Here is a 16,955-nt window from a genome sequence, read left to right on the forward strand (position 1 = left end):
GGATAGTGAACAGTGTGTTTATTTGGAATCTAGACTAGCGGAGAATCCAGTTCTAAAAACTAAACTATAATATGTGTATAGTGATATAACTGTTATTTCTGGATGAGTCATTGTCATTTTATTAATATATCAAGCTCATTATAGCTGTATAAGTAAATTGAATTGAAAGGTGGATGATTTCTTTCATCTGTCATACATTACTTGGAAAGAATTATAATTACCTGTTTGTTTGAACTTATTATTTGATATATTAAAAAATAATGCGTTCTATGTCTAGACAGCATATTAGACACTGGGGTTCAATTCATGTTACTAGGTTTCACAAGCTAACAATCTATGGAACTCTGTGGAAAAGATACAGCACAAGGTAGGTATTGGTAGAAAAGAGAGTTGCTATACTTCTGAATCATATATGACATTATATATCAATGTTACCTCAATAAACAATAATACCAAGAAAAAAAAACCCAATATGTATTCCAATATTTTAAAAAAGAGAGCTGCATTATAAAATAAATGGAAAATAAAAACTTAGGGGATATTTAGAATTTAACCTGAAAAATTCTGTCTTTTGAAGTGTTTAGAACAGTCACTGACTTGGAAAGTGAGAGTCATAGATTAGTCACTAATTACTTTTGGAACCTCAGGTTAGTTTGAGATTTTTTACGCTTCAATTCAAATCTGTAAAATAAACACTGAATCAGAAGATTTATAATATTGTATTTCACTTTAAAATACTTATATTGGGTTATAGTCACGTGAAGTCAGTGATGTTGGACATTTTCATGAACCCTCACTGTCTCGTGTCTGAGAAGGAATTAGCATCGCTGTAGGAGGGCCTTGGTTAGATTCAGGGCCCTTGCCTGGGGAGGAAGAACATTGTTCAAATAGGTGAAGAAAGCTAACCAACGCTGGTAACCTAAGACTTTTAGCACCTTAGATGTGACTGCTCCTAAGAGAAGGGAAAATACTCTTTCAAGTAAGAGTCCTGGAACATCATGAATTAGTTTCCACAGATTAAAAACTTCTCAGTTCCTTATTGAAACTGAATCACTCTGGCAGTATTTCTGTATCAGGACTTTTGGGAGCAGGTCCGGTCTATGAGGAACCCAGGTGGGCTCTTTCTGTTTTTATCTTAGTGAAGAAAGAATTCATCCTCGAGACCAAAGTTACAGAGAAACAAGAAATGTATTGGTAGATAGGAGGAAGGACAGGAAAGCTCTCCAAGCAGAGAGGGTGCTGAGCAGGTAGTCACTGAGGTGGCAAGAAGTAGGTGCTCCTATAGGTACCGTGGGCAAGGAGTGTGGTTTTGGCCATTGGGTGTCTTTGCATTGTGTCTCTTGCAGATTGGTTAAGCCTGCAGGGGTCTCCTAGGCTACCGAGGCCCCCTGAGTTTTCCCACCTTACCCTACTTTTCAGAAACCAGCTTTGGTCTATTACTATTGTGCTATTATGTTGGTGTTCTGAACATTCCAATTTTAGTTGAATTGTGGGGGCGGGAAGGGGCAACCTCTTGGTTTGTGATTATTTCTCAATCAGGCTGATAAATGGACTTGGGGCTTGGGGCACCTTGTTTCTAACTGCCTTGCCTATACCTATTTCCTAACTTCTTCCTTCTTTACTTGTCTACATGTTTTATCTCCTCTACTAGAGGTTTATACTTCTAGCAAACCAAGATGGGATCAAACATCACACAACTTCATATTTTCTACAATGTCTATATCCTCTAGTGCCTTCCATATGGTATGAGCTCAATAAATGCCATGGAACAGTTGATGCTAATATAAGTGAATAATTATTGGACTCTATGGAGCATGAAGGAAGAACTGTGTGAGGTAATAAGGTCAGCCAGAAATTGATATCCATTGGCTCAATCTCTCCACACCTAAGATTGGCATTTTAAACCAGATTTAGGAAATTTGGAAAAGGTGGATATAAAAGGGGTAATGATACCAGTTTTGTGGTAATTGGTCTTGTGAGAAAAGGCTCAAGGTAGTTCCTAACTCGCTTAAAAATAGATTATTTGAGGTTAGGACAGACTACATTCAACTGTCTGAGGAGTTGTTCTAATATCACCGTTTTTTCCCCATAAGGCAAGCAAAATTAAAAATTGGTTTTATGTTGAATATTTCTGGACATGTTGGGACTTTCCTGGTACCTAGGTGTTAAGTATAAGTGCTATCACTGCTATAGCCTGAGTTCGAGCCCCGGCCAGGGAGCTAACCCACAGATGGCACAGCAGACCTTTCCTGGTTCGCCAGCTGCTCCCCTCAGCAGTGTATTTCAGCAAAATCTGCCTGTTCTGCTCCCCACTCTGTCTCTGGTGAATTCTCTCACCTCCTGCACCTCTGTCCTATACCCCAGTTATTCTATGCAAAAAATAAAAAAAATTCTGGAAATGTTTTTATTTCATACCATATATTAATTAGATTAGATTTGAAATCTTCCACTAAAATCATGTTCAGTTTATAATTTGCTTATATATATACATATATATGTATATATACTAATTTATTCTCATTTAATTCTTACAAATATCCAGAAATGCAGGTAAAATTAATAATATTTTCATTTCACAAGGAAAATATTTGCAGCTGAGAGCTTTAGCTTGTCTCTCTGGGGCTTGTGATGAATAAGTAGCAGTTGGAACCAGAACACAGGTTTCCTGACTTCTGCTGTAGTGTCCTTTATAATTGGCCACCTTACCTAATGGGTACTCTATTTGTATAAAATGTTTAGGTCCTCAAACAAAATATAGTACATCCTTCATGTACAATTAAATTCTTTATCTTTTATTGTACTATGCTGATGGGTTAGTTCCTTCATTCTCCCTTTAAATGCTTTAAATTTCTCAAGAAAAAGTACTTTATGTTGTTTGCTTCCTGACTTCAAAAAAGGAGGCAGGAGCCCATTGAGAAAGGTGGGCTGGGAGCACAGTATGAGCTGTCCGAACTGGCTGGAAGCAGTAGCTCAGGCAAAAAGAACTAAGAATTTCAATTGCCAGCAGGAGCCCCAAAATGGAATTAACAAGGAATAGATAAAAACTACAGACTATAATTGTATTCTGTCAAAAGGATCTCTAGCAGTCTTTTCCTGAAGTTACCATCAAAAAAGAAGAAAATGGCTAAAAGTATAATTTTCTACTGCTTCATTTTTAAATTTTTGCCACTTTACTGATTAGAAGAAATTAAATGAGTGCACAAAGAAAATTTCCTGCTGGGTCAATGAAAACTAACTTCTGTCCTCAAAGGAGAGGTGATATGGATGGATTTTCTGCCTTTCTACTTATGAAATAATCCTTAAGGAGCATCTTGCTAAAAATAATTCAAATATTTGCACAGGTCAAAAATCCAGTGAATATTCATGTGATTTTTCCAATGTTCAAGACACTGATTGGGTGTTCTAGTCATGTCTCCAAAGAGTTTTCAGTTTGGTGGCGCTTGCTCATAATGAATAGTATAATGAATGGTAGAAGATGACACGCTTCATTACAGAGACACAGAAAAAAAAGGGTGGGGATTCAAAAGCAAGATAAATTATTTCTAGCTGTAAGAAATCAAAGTGCTTCTTGGAGGAATTAGACTTTTCCTAAATTTAAAACATCATAAAGATTTGAATATGTGGAGAAGGTGGAGACATTATTAAAATATTCCAGGTGGAGGAAGCTGTGTGAAAAAGGGATCCAGTGTGTGGCCCAAAATTACAGAATTGTCACCTATCACACAGAGTTCCTTTTATCTAGAGCATAGGGCCTAGGAAGATTAGTGTGAAAGTGTGATTAGAAAGGTTAGTTGGAGGCCAAAAGGAATTCAGATTTTATTCTGGGGGCAATGGGAAACCACTTGCGGTTCTTGAGCTGGGAATGAAATATTCAGAGTTGTGCTTCTGGATGATTAATCTGTCAGTATTGTAAGATGTGCTATAGGGAGAAGAGACTAGGAGGTGGAATTCCATTTAAGAGAATATTGCAGAAAGTCAGAATGCAGGTCTGACTTAGGAAAGGTTGTAGAAATGAAGAGGATGAATAAAATATGCTGCACATTCATTTAATTAGTATATATTGAATACACTAGACTCTGCTTGGTTGAGAATTAATATTGCTGAGCAAAAATGGAAATTAACTTTACCTTCATAAGGTTTACAGTATAGTAGTGGTTCACAAAATAGTTAAATAATCTCTTAATTGTATAGTTACAAACACAGAATGAGCTGTGAAGGGAATATGCTTAGTGCTTGTAGAACATTCAGTGAAAGGTTTAATTCAAACTTGTGAAGTGAGAGAAGGCTTTCCTGAGGGAGTAACATCTGACAAAAAAATCGAGATGGATATGAATTAAATATTAAATGGGGGAGGGAAATGGAAAACATTTTCAAAAGCCTCAAGGTGACAGAGAACCTGGTGTTCAGTTCAAGCAACTGGGAGGAGACCACTGAAATTAAGAGAGAGGGGAAAGGAGGAATAGGCATGTGAAGAGAGAATGAGGGTGCAGTGTGGGCAAGATCATTCAAGATCCTGTAGACCAGACTTGGACATTATAGTTTAGTCTGTGAGCAGGACTTAAAGCAGTGGAGAGAAAGTTATACTTGAAACAGAATATTCTGACATGTAGAAGGAGAATGATCGTGAGAGGGTGAAGTAAATCTAGGGAGATGCTTTATGGGGCTATTATATTAGTTCAGGTATGAGGTGATAGTGGTTGAAATAAGTTAGTCATAGGGGAGGAAAGAGAAGTAAATATTATGTAAGATTATATCAGTCTTCAGTTAGGTTAGAGAGAGGGAATCCTGTGTGGAGGATTTTTTTTTTTTTTTTTTTTTGGTTGTTGGTGGTGATGATAGTGGTGGTTTATGAAGCCATTCAAAAGTTTAGGGGGGGATCTTGTTTTGAGAAAACAATTTGCTTTCAAGCTATCTAAATGGAAAACTCTGGTAGGCAACAGATATCCAGGTTTGAGCTGGAGATAATTTGGGAGTCATCATCTGGATTATAACATGGATAAGATGAAACCCCTTGGGAGATTAAAAAACATATAATGTTTAAAGTGTAAAGAGCAGAGGGACTGAATTTTGCTCTTGAAGATGTTGATATATAATGGTCTACTAGGGGAGAGTGAGCCAGTAAAGAAGACAGACAAGTAAGGGCCAGAGATTTTCAGAGGAATGTTAGTCAGCGGCATCCTGGAAGCAAAGGAAAGAGAATGTCTCCAGAAGTAGGGAATGACCCTCAGTGATAAGTGCTGTGAGTGGTCAGGTAAGAGAGAAACACTGAATGCCCATTGGATTTAGTTAATCGGATACCATTGGTGACCTTAGAGAAAGGCTCTGCAGGTGTACTCTAGTGGGAAAAAATCAGGTTACACAGCCTTGAGGAAAAAAAGAGAGTAGGCAGTGAGCATAGAAAAGGAGTGGTGACAGACATCTGAAGATGTGAATCTGTATCCTTAAATCATATAGGGTATTGTAAACCGCCATTACCTCAATAAAAGTCATGCAAAAAAGAAAATTCCAACAAAAACACTCTAGAAAAAAAGGAGAGGTTTGAGTATGAAAGAGAGGAGAGAGGGTGGTAGCTAGCAAGAGAAGTGGATTAGAGTTTTGTTTTGTTTTTTCTAACGGAGTTACCTCCTTCAGAAAATTCCTAGTAGGTAAACTGATGTGTTGAAAGAAATTGCAAATTTTAATGTTTATTTAGAAAAAAATTCTTTTCTCCATATGTGCTGTACTTTTAAAAAAACCACTCAAAGTATGATTGACATAAAACAGGCTGTTCATATTTAATGTACACTACTTGATGAGTTAGAGACAAGTATACACACATGAAACTATCACTGTAATCAAGTGTCATAAAGTTATCCATCACCTCCAGAAGTTATCTCCAATTATTTGTTTAAAGATACCTATTTTTTTCTTTTATGGTAAAAATCACCTAATATAAGATCTACCCTCTTAGTAAATTCTTAAATATAGTAGTACATTGTTAACTCTAGGCCCCCTATTGTCTAAAATTTATTCTGGGAGATTACTGTGTCTTAGGTTAAATTTGAATGTATATAGTAAATAGTATAGTGCTTTTGCCCTTAGTAATTGCTCAATAAATGATGACTATAATTATTCAAGATGAACAAATCACACAATTTTTTTACTAAGTTTAATTATATGGATTTTTTAAATCAAATAAGAATATACTTTTTTACCTTCTTACTTTCCATACATTTTCATACATCCCTGTTTTTCATGGTATTCCCATATAACAGTATCAGCAATGATAATAAATAATCATAACTAAACACTTTTTAAAGAACCTTTTACTGTAGCAAGTACTGAATTAAGCATTTTTTTTATGCAGCATGTCACAAATTATCACCAACATAGTCAGTCTCATTATACCAATTTATAGATGAGGAAATTGAGACTGGAAAGGGTTATATATTTGACCAGTTATTTGTATTGTACATGGCAGAATCAGGCTTCAAAGTAGGTGCTTTGATGTCAGTCTTCACACTTCACCCTTATTCTCTGAGAAAGAAGGAAACTAATATAAATGTATGATTACCTGCAATTCTATTTCTTGTTACTAAAATCCTAATGCTGGCCTCAATATCAGGTAGCACCTGTTTCCATAGTGTGCTAAATAGTAATTTCTCTGTATACTTTCCTCATTCTTAAAGAAAATCTATTTCCATTTTCTTCATGTTCTTCCTCCATAACTGATACTAAATCTACTGTTATGAATGGAATTGATAAATCTTTTACTTAAGGGTTCTTCGGTTTGCGATTGTATTTTAGTAGCAACCTGCATTTTAATTCAAAATCATGTTAAGCATAATGATGCTGTTTAAACTTTAGAAAGCTGGTGGGGTAATGAAATTTGTGGGGCAGTAGTACATTTCTGAAAGGACACAATGTAGGCAGCCATAAATATTTGCCTACTCAGAACATCAGCCTTTAACCTTGGTCTCTGATTTTTCTCTCTCTCCTTCCCTCTTCTCTGACTTCTCTCTGCTATTTCTTGAGAGCAATTTAGGGAGAGTATCTTTAGGAAAGTAATAAAAATAAATGTACCACATGCTCTTGGATGCTAGCAAAATGATTGAAAAGTGATGTTTATATTTATTACTTTCTTTTTCTTTAAGCTTTTGTATTTTGGCTTCAGGAACTTTGGTCCACAGGAAGACAAATTATGCTAAGCTGGTACAAATAAGGAAAAATGGATACAGACAACAACAGTGGGAGGGCAGGGGGGAAGTTGCTACAAACATTAGAAATCTTCAGTGTGGCTCATTGTATACTAACTACTCTTAATGGAAAGATCTCCTTGAATTAAAGGAGAATGTTTAAGAAAATGATGGATATACAAGATTTCCTCCCACCAGCTGTGAAACTGATTGATCTTAAAGTTTTTTGTCATAGTTGTTATTTCAAGGAGAGAAAAATATGTGTAGGTGTAGAAATTATTCAAGGACATCATCTTTCTTGATTTTCTCATTTCCTTCTTCATGTGGGTGGAGGATAATTTTGTGAAGTTGGAATATATTCAAGCAAATACATAGTAGTTGGAATTTACATAGAGTGGTTCTTGTTAAGAAATAACTAAGGACCACTCAAATAGTTTTTGACTTTTACTATTATCACCTATCCAACCAAATGAATAACACAAGAGCTTCATTGATCAGAGAGGGAAAGTTGACAGTTTATAGTTTTCAGTAAAAGTCCTATATTAAAAGTTATAATCAAATTACTTATTCTCCTGCAATTATGAGGTTAGGCTCTGCAGTATCATAATTATCATGACCTAACAACCACACCAGACTTTACCTGCTAACCCTAATAAAGGATTCATATTTCCTCACGTGTGTTTTGAGACCAAGAATCTAACCAACTGAGCTAACTGGCCCAGATACAGTATTGCTTTTTCATTGGGGGAAGTTGGCTATTAAAAGGGATAGAATTAAATTATTGGCTCTATTTTTTCCAAGGTTGCTATGTTATACTTTTAGTTCATCTTTGTATATTAGTTTGTACAGTGTAATAGAAGCAACTAAGGTAGAACACTTAGTTCCTTCCTTCAGTTCCACACAAATTAAACAAGAGGAAATAAAGTCCATTCAATTCCAAATTTTTATGTTTATACTCCCAACTTGACAAATGTGTTCAATTTTAAACAATTAAATTCAAAAAGGACAGAAAATACAGGCATATTTGAAATATTGATAGCAAAGTTTGCTTTTATAGCCTCTGCAAGTCATTTGTCAATTTGGTTTCCAAGCAGTTTGTACAGAATACCTGCTTCACACAGTTTTCCTCCCCTAAACATATAATTGGACTTGCGCTAAAGAAGCGCTCTGTTTTTAATCTCACAATCATGGTGGAGTTATAATTGACATTCATGTTATACAAAACTGTGAGGTCATAAAACTTAGATTACTAAGAAATCTTATCAGCTATTATAGCCTTGTTAAGTGGACACTGGGAAAGTTTTGAGGAATTCTGAAGACAGTTGAAGGAAAAAAAGCTTGACTTCAAACTACACTACAAAGTAATAGCAATCAAAAGAGTATGGTATTGAAACAAAAACAGAAACACAGAGCAATGGACTAGAATAGAGCCCAGAAATAAGCCTAAACTTATACGGACACTTAATCTGTGGCAAATAAGTCAAGACCATATGACAAAGAAAGGAAACGTTTCTCGACAAATGATGTTGGGAAAACTGGACAGCCATATGCGGCAGAATTAAACTCGATCACTATTTCACATCATACACAAAAACTAATTTAAAATGTATAAAAATTTTGGATAATACCTGAAACCATAAAATATATTGAAGAAAACATAGCTGATGCACTCCTGGACATCAACTATAGAGTTGTATTTGGAATCTCAATTCCAACAGCAAGGGAAACAAAAGCAAAAATAAATAACTGGGACTACATTAAACTAAGAGACTTTTGGGCAGTGAAGGAAATCACCATAAAAGCAAAAAGGCTGATCCAGCAATTCCACTCCTAGGTATTTACCCAAAGGACACAGAAACATCAATTCCAAAGAGCACCTGCACCCCTATGTTTATAGCAGCACTGTTTACAATAGCTAAGCTTTGGAAACAACCCAAATGCCCAAAAATAGATGACTGGATCAAGAAGATGTGGTACATTTACACCATGGAGTATTACTCAGCATTCAAAAAAGATAAACACACGCAATTTGCAGCAACATGGGTGGAGCTGGAAGGGATCATGCTCAGCCAAATAAGCCGGAAAGAAAAAGGAAAATACCGGATGGTCTCACTCATAGCAGGAATCTAGGAAACTTAAATAAGGGACCAGGAAAAAGAATAACTATAAGAAAGTGAAAATCAAAATCAACAAACAACTATGAACCAGAGACACTCTATGGGGGTGGGGGCGGGGGGAGAGGGATTGGGGTCAAAATAAGGGGGTTGCAATTGCATGGGGAATATAAAAATAAAATTTATTTAAAAAATATATACAACAACAACAAAATAAGAAGCAAAAAGGCAATTTACAGACTGGAAAAAAATATTTTTATGTGCATATCCAGCAATGGGTTAACATCAAAATTACAGAAAGAACTCATACAACTCAGCAACAAAAAACAACTCAATCAAAAAATGAGTAAACTATTTAGTCACTTCTGCAAAGAAGACAAATAGATGGCTCACAGGTATAAGAAAAATGCTCATCATTACTTATCATCAGGGAAAGGCAAATCAAAACCACAATGAGATACCAACTAACATCTGTGAGAATAGCTCATATCGTAAGTATCAGAAACTTACTATATGAGTAAGTTTGGTGAGAGTATTGATAAAAAGGCACACTTACCCACTGTTGCTGGGAATGTACATTGGGGCAGCCTATGTCAAAATGCTATGGAGATGCTTAAAAAACAAAAAATTGAAAAAGCCATCTAGCCAGGAATGCCATGCCTAGATATTGACCCAAAGAATATAAACAGACTAATACAAAAGACTTATGTATTCCTATGTTCATAGCAGCATTATTCAAAATAGCCAAGCCAGTTCGCTATCTAAATACACATAGATAGCTAACTGGAGAAAGAAATTGTGATATATGTATGTGTATATATATATATATATATATTCATACATACACATATGTGTGGTGTGTGTGTATGACAAATATACGTGTGTGTGTGTATGTATGACAAAGGGATGGATCTCGAAGTGACTATGCTGAATGAAACAGTCAGAAGGTGAAAGAAAATTACTGGATAATTTCATATTTTTTTCAAATGTAAATAGCTAATGAAAAAAACTGGCCAAATACAACAAAACTCTTAGATTGTTTGAAAAATATGGTGTTACTAGGGTGGGGTGAAGGTGGGAGGAAGATGGGGATGGGGACACAATGTGACAGTGTATTGGAACTAGAGCTTTGGTGGAGGGTGACATGAAGCCTGCGCACGTGTTGAAATGTAAAGCTGTACTTCTAAAATTATAATTATGCAAATGAATGGCAAATCAATAGATTTTTTAGATCCTAGAAAAAGTACAAATATTCTACTTTTGAAAGTTCACATTATGCCACTGAGTTTTTGTGGCAGGCTTATATTAGTACCTGTTTTCACTAACCAAAAGAAATCCAAAGAGGATTTTCATTTTTGTAACAAAAGATGTAAAGCAAATAGTGTTCTGCTTTTCTTTTACAACAGTCCTTCTTGAGCTGTGTGCTGTGAGAGTGGCACTATCAGAGTTGCTTCACTACAGTGACCTCATATAGGATATACATTTATCATATCATTCCTGCTTTTGCTACACATGAGTGCTATTTTTGAGTTTATGTGTTATTTGGTATGATTTGGTAGGTTATTTTTTGGGTTTGCAAGTGCACTAAAATTTTTCTGTATAAGTGAATGGTAACTGTGTTATCATTTTATAGCATGTTGGCTTATGAAAGTTTTCACAGGAACCTTTTACTTTATATAGTGGCAGGGTGGTAGAGGGGCACATGTATTTATATGCAAAAAATGATATTGTAAACAAAACAAATAATGCAAAATGGTGCAGAAACAGGTCTTCCAAGTTCAGTTAGACTATTTGGGTCTCTTCTGCTGGTGATTACACAGCGCTTTGACCCTTGGATTCAGGCATCCCTGTCTAGGCTGGACATGTGGAAATATGCTTATAATTTCTTTCCAAGCAAAGACAGGAGAAGGAAGCCATCTGGTGAAGGAGGTATGTGCTGGTTAACTCTACCAGGAAGCAGGTGGCTGAGCTGCAGGAGGTTTCCAGGCTGAGAACTAGAGAAAGGGCAAACCTCATTGGTGTGATGGACACTAAGACTTCAAAGTAAGAGACAAACTTACTGACTAGGAGGAAGAAGCTCAGAAGGAGATACTGCTCCTCTTACCCTGTTTTCACGTTGGCTAGCAGTCAATTCTGTTCTGCAAATATTTATTGAGAGCCTGCAAGACACTGTGCCTTTTGGGAAATAAATAGTAAGAAATGTCATGGAAGAGAAAGAAGAGTAATTCTTTAGGGAAGAAACAATTCTAATGGGTATGATGCCTCATAACTCCCTAAATGCCTGTGAGACCGTCGCAGGCACTGTACTGAATCATTCCAAAGCTACTTTCCTTTTCCTTCAGGTAGAAATGTAAATATACAACTCAAATAGAAGTAAAACCTTAGTTTATTTTAGAGAAAGGTATATTTATTATATTTTAGACACATATGTATTCTTTCAGTCACAAACTCACACATGCACACCTTACTATACACAATTTATTTTAATAATTTAAAAAATTTGCCACATGTGAAATTGGAACCAAGTAAAGATGAGAGTGGAAAGCATTATAATAATAAGCACTGAACAAATATAGAAAATTTGTTTATAATTTTTCTATATATTAATAGATTTGTAATAAAAATAGATATACCTTTATATCATAATAAATATAACAGTGTATTTATAATAGAAATTATCATTGAAATGGTCAGTCCCTTCAGAGAACTTAAATGACTTTCTTAAGGTCATATATCTCAGTAGATGAAAATTGGGAAGAGGGCCTCCCTGGTGTCGCAGGCAGTTGAGCACTGCACTGTGAAGCTGTCCGCAGCCTCTTCAGTGCCGGTTCAATTCCTGGCCAGCCAGGGAGAAGCCCACATGTCACAACAGATCTCTCCTGTCACTCCCATTGCTCCCTTCAGCAATGTATTTTGGTCATTCTGCCTGTTCTGGTCCCCACTCTGTCTCTGGTGAATCCTCTCACCCCTCCACACCTCTGGCCTGTACCTCAGCTATAGTATAAATAAATAAATTTAAAAAAGAAAATTGAGAAGAAATCAATTTGTCTTTTGGAAATTATTAAAATGGCAAGTTACTTCTTGAATGTGAGAAAGCACAATCATCTTATTAAAATGTGAGTGAATTCCATCTTTCACCTTCTTTTCTTCAGTATTGTCTGGGCAACTAAAGGCTCAACAAATTCCTTGTCCTGCATAGTTGCAAGTTCTAAATCAAAGGAAATCTGAAAGAAACATGTAATTTTGAGCATGTTTCCTAAAAAAGTGATATGCTCTCCTACATTTAAATCTATAATTCTGTAGTGTAGAATCTTCAAAAAAATTATTTTGATAATTTATGTATGGTGAACTGGGAGATATTAGAGGGAGTATTTTTGATATGATGGAATGTTGGCACTTGGTCTTAATGATGATTATAAAATGTTTCTTTTCTTATAATAGCAGTGTTTCAACAGAAAAAAAATGACAGAAAAACTGAGGCAATGTAATCAATGTTTGTAGCAGCAGGAATACCACAGTGCAGGTTTTCTAGGATCCCTTGCAGACTGGGTAAAGGAGAAGTCCTGGAGCCCTCAATGGCTTTTATAGGTCTTTTATAGGCATTTTACCAGGCATATGGCAGGCAGGGGTGCTGGGGTGCTGGGAGGCTGGAAGTTCTCCCAGCCCCCAGCAAATCTTCACTCTATCTGGGCTCCTCTGCTTCTCTTCTTCTCTTGGCTTCTGCTGCTTCGTTCTCTGCTTCTCTTTCAGCTGCTGCTGGCGTCCCCGTGATTCTGCCCTTAAAAAGCACAGTCTCAGCCCAGGTGAATCCCATCTACCTATGCCCACACCCTATTCCAGGTGCCCGCCATCAGGCATGCATTCAGGACCGCAGGGTTCCGTCATCTATCCTGATGGGAGGGCTGAAAAGCCTGACATTTTTCCTTACCCTACAATGTTTCAGGAATTTTTTTTTTCATTTTTTTTTAAGATTTATTTTATTTATGCATAAAAGAGCTGGGGTGTAGGTCAGAGGTGTGGGGGGCAGTGAGAGGATTCACAGAGTGAGGAGCAGTTTCAGGAAAGATTTAATTAGTTTATAACTTAGAAAAGATCTGCTCTTGCTTTGTATTTTATTTATAACTTGTTCTTAGAAAGACACATTAGATGTACAATCCTTTCTGACAACTGAGTAACTGTAATGACATGTTGACATTACTTTATGGATAGGTAATAAATTGTCAGTAGGACACTGACAAAAATGATCTAGTCTTTCTGTTGATTACCCTTTCATGTGCTCTAGGTTTAACATTATAACTTTGTTTTGGGTCTACTAGCCACAGGTTATAATTATTTTTACACAAGTGCTTCGATACAGGAGTTAAGATTTTATGAAAAATTCTTTAAAATAGTGCCTATTAATGAATACTTAGCATAGGCACTGTGCTAAGGACCTTAAATCATAATATCATTTATGATCCTCACAAAAACAGCAGCCTCAAAGACAAATACTTTTATCTCCATGTTACATTCAAAGTCTGATATCCATATAGATGAAGTTATTTACCAAGCTCACCCAATCAGTAAGTAGGTGTAAAGCAAGGAATGACCACAGTGCAGGTTTTCTGATCCAGCAGACCAGGTAAAGGAGGAGTCAGAGCCCTCAGGGGTTTTGCAGGTCTTTTATTGGGGTTCAGCAGGTACGTGGCAGGCAGGGGTGCTGGGGGGCCGGGAGGCTGGTAGGCCTCCTAGCCCCAGCAAGTCTTCACTCTATCTGGGCTCTCCGGTGATCTCTCTCTCTCTTGGCTTCTCTTTCAGCTTCTTCTGCTTCTGCTGGGATCCCCATGACGCCGCCCTTAACAGCACAGTCTTAGCCCAGGTGAATCCCATTTACCTAGGCCCACACCCTACTCCAGGTGCCCGCCATCAGGCATGCATTCAGGACTGCAAGGATCCATCATCTATCCTGACGGCGGGAGGGCAGAAAAGCCTGACATTTTTCCTTACCCTATAGTAGGAAAACTGAAATTTGAGTCCAGTTCCAGTTGAATCTTGAATCTACTTCTATCACACTGAGAAGTTATGTTCTCCATCACTGTGCTCTGGTGCTTCAGTGCAGATCTGGATTCTAATTGTTCTTGTCAGCTTTTTCATTAGTAAATCGGAAGCCAGTAATGCATCTTGTGATGGATCTCTGTTGCCAATGGACTTACAAAAATGAGTGTTTAGTAAAACAAAGATAAAATTCCACATCGGTATTGTAGAGGCATTGAAATCATGCAGTAACTTGTTAAAAGGTGGAGGACAGACTTGTAGCATTAGCATCATTAGCAACCCTATGTTCTTGATAGACATGCAAATTCTGCTCCTCTTCCTTCCCATACCCTCAGTTAGAATCTAGCTTGATGGTTTTTACATGTATAAACCAAAGCACCCTAGACTTCAGAAAGAAGGCTGCAAAGAATCTGAAACATTTATCCTATCCTCGTCAATCAGAGAAGTTCAGATCTGATTTTTCTCTTTTATTTTAACCCTAAATCTGGGTAATACCCCTAATTATCATTCCTCTTGGTAGTTTAGGGAATGGTAAACATCTCTTGAGTCTTCAAGGTCTTGATTGGCCTTAGTTTAAAATAATTATATGCCAAAGTGACACATCTTTGGGAAGTTCTGTCCTTCACTTCTAAAGCCTGGAACAACTCTTGTAGGGTAAGGTAAAAGGTATCAGGCTTTTCTGCCCTTCCGCCATCAGGATAGATGAGAGAGCCCTGTGATCCTGGGTGCATGCCTGATGGCGGGCACCTGAAGTGGGTACACCTGCACTAAAAGACTGATAATATAAGGGTGGTGCAGCAGAGTGTGGTGTGGTGGTAGTGCGGTGTTAAGGGTGGAGGAGTGGAGTGTACGGAGGAGTGTTGGAGCGACTACAAACCACGGCGAAGAGCATGTGGCTGCTAGAACCGTTTATAAACCTGCTCAGAATGGGTTGGTTGCTTTACAACTGGCGTAGTCGGCAGGATGGTTCGAGGCAGAACAGCTCTACGCAGACGAAACCCTTTGAAATCTGGAGAGGGATCCCTGGATGGCCGGCCACGAGCAGATGGTACCCGGTGGCCGACCTCCTCGCCCAGTGGGCACCTCCCCAGGAATGGCCAGAGGTAGATGGATCCCCGGGGCAGTTGGAACAGGCCCTGTTTGAAATAGAAGAAACCCTGAGTGGATGCAGTGCCCGCGAGGCGGCAGGAGCCGTGGGATGGGTGTTTCTCACGGCTCTGCGAGAGTCCAGGCGGAAAGAGCAATCTAGGATCCAGCAAGTACTGGATGAGATGCGAGAAGAGATACGAGAAGAGATGCGGATACAGCAACAACATTTGAGGATTCTGGAGGAAGAAGTTCGGAGAAACCGACCCACCCCTCCCGAGATGCCAGACTCCGTCTCAGGAAGGAAGGAGAGGGAGGCGGGCCCTTTGCGCGAATCACAGCCGGGGGTGGCAAACCAGCCTGCGACTCCAGAGATGCCTGACCCCTGCTCAGGAGAGGAGGAGAGGGAGGCTGAACCTTTGCCTGAGTCCCAACCGGCAGTGGTAAACCAACCCGCCACCCCGGAGATGCCGGACTCCTCTGGAGAGGAGGAGGAGGCCGAGCCCATGCTCCGGGCCCGCCCGGTGGTGACTCAGAAAATGAAGCGGCAGCGACCCATGGCCCCAGGGGGTCAGGCAGCGGGACCACCACAGATGACGGAATTTACTACCTACAGACCTTACACCCAGGCGGAACTGGTGGACTTGGGCAAACAGTTCCGCCAGAAACCAGGGGAACCCTTGGCAGCCTGGCTGCTACGTTTATGGGACCTGGGGGTGGATGGGATTATTTGCACGGCTCAAGAGATGGAGAGACTGGCCTCCGTGACTTCACACCCATCCTTGCAACAGAGGCTGCAGAACAGTCGGCGGTATGGCCAGGGCGACCACACCCTCCTGGAGTGGACCCAGGGCAGACTGTGGACTGGGAATGGCCCTGGACAGTGAAGGCTCCCCACATGCGGTGGGTGGCTCTGATAGCCCCTTGGGGTCGTGGCCTGGAGGCCAATTTACAGATAAAACCATGGGTGAGTGCTCAGTGGCCGCCACGGGTGCGTGTTACCCACCCTGGAGTAACAGATCAGCAGGCAATCCTCAAGGGGACATTTGTAATAACTCTGTGGCCCATTATGAGCTCTCCACTCCTGCTGCATGTAGAACCCACTGATGCCTCTTCACTGGCAAAGCGAGTGTGGTACTCACGCCCTGGAAGGCCACTGATGCCAGCAACAATATTGTCTTCGGATGCCAAATTGGCATGTATATTGCCCGATGGGAGGGATCTCCCATTGCTGGTACCGGTAACTTCTCTGTCCTTCCGCCCCTAGGAAAATTAAGTTTAGTCATTTTGTGGTGTGTTTGCTTTTGTGGTCCAGGGCTGCACTGTTTATGTTTGCTTAAAAAAATTGTACATACGTAGACTATGTGGCAGAAAACCCTGAGGGGGTGGACTGTAGGGTAAGGTAAAAGGTATCAGGCTTTTCTGCCCTTCCGCCATCAGGATAGATGAGAGAGCCCTGTGATCCTGGGTGCATGCCTGATGGCGGGCACCTGAAGTGGGTACACCTGCGCTAAAAGACTGATAATATAAGGGTGGTGCAGCAGAG

Source organism: Talpa occidentalis, unplaced genomic scaffold, assembly GCF_014898055.3.
Source record: "Talpa occidentalis isolate TD23 unplaced genomic scaffold, MPIMG_talOcc4v2.1 talOcc4.2, whole genome shotgun sequence".
Lineage (NCBI taxonomy): Eukaryota > Metazoa > Chordata > Mammalia > Eulipotyphla > Talpidae > Talpa > Talpa occidentalis.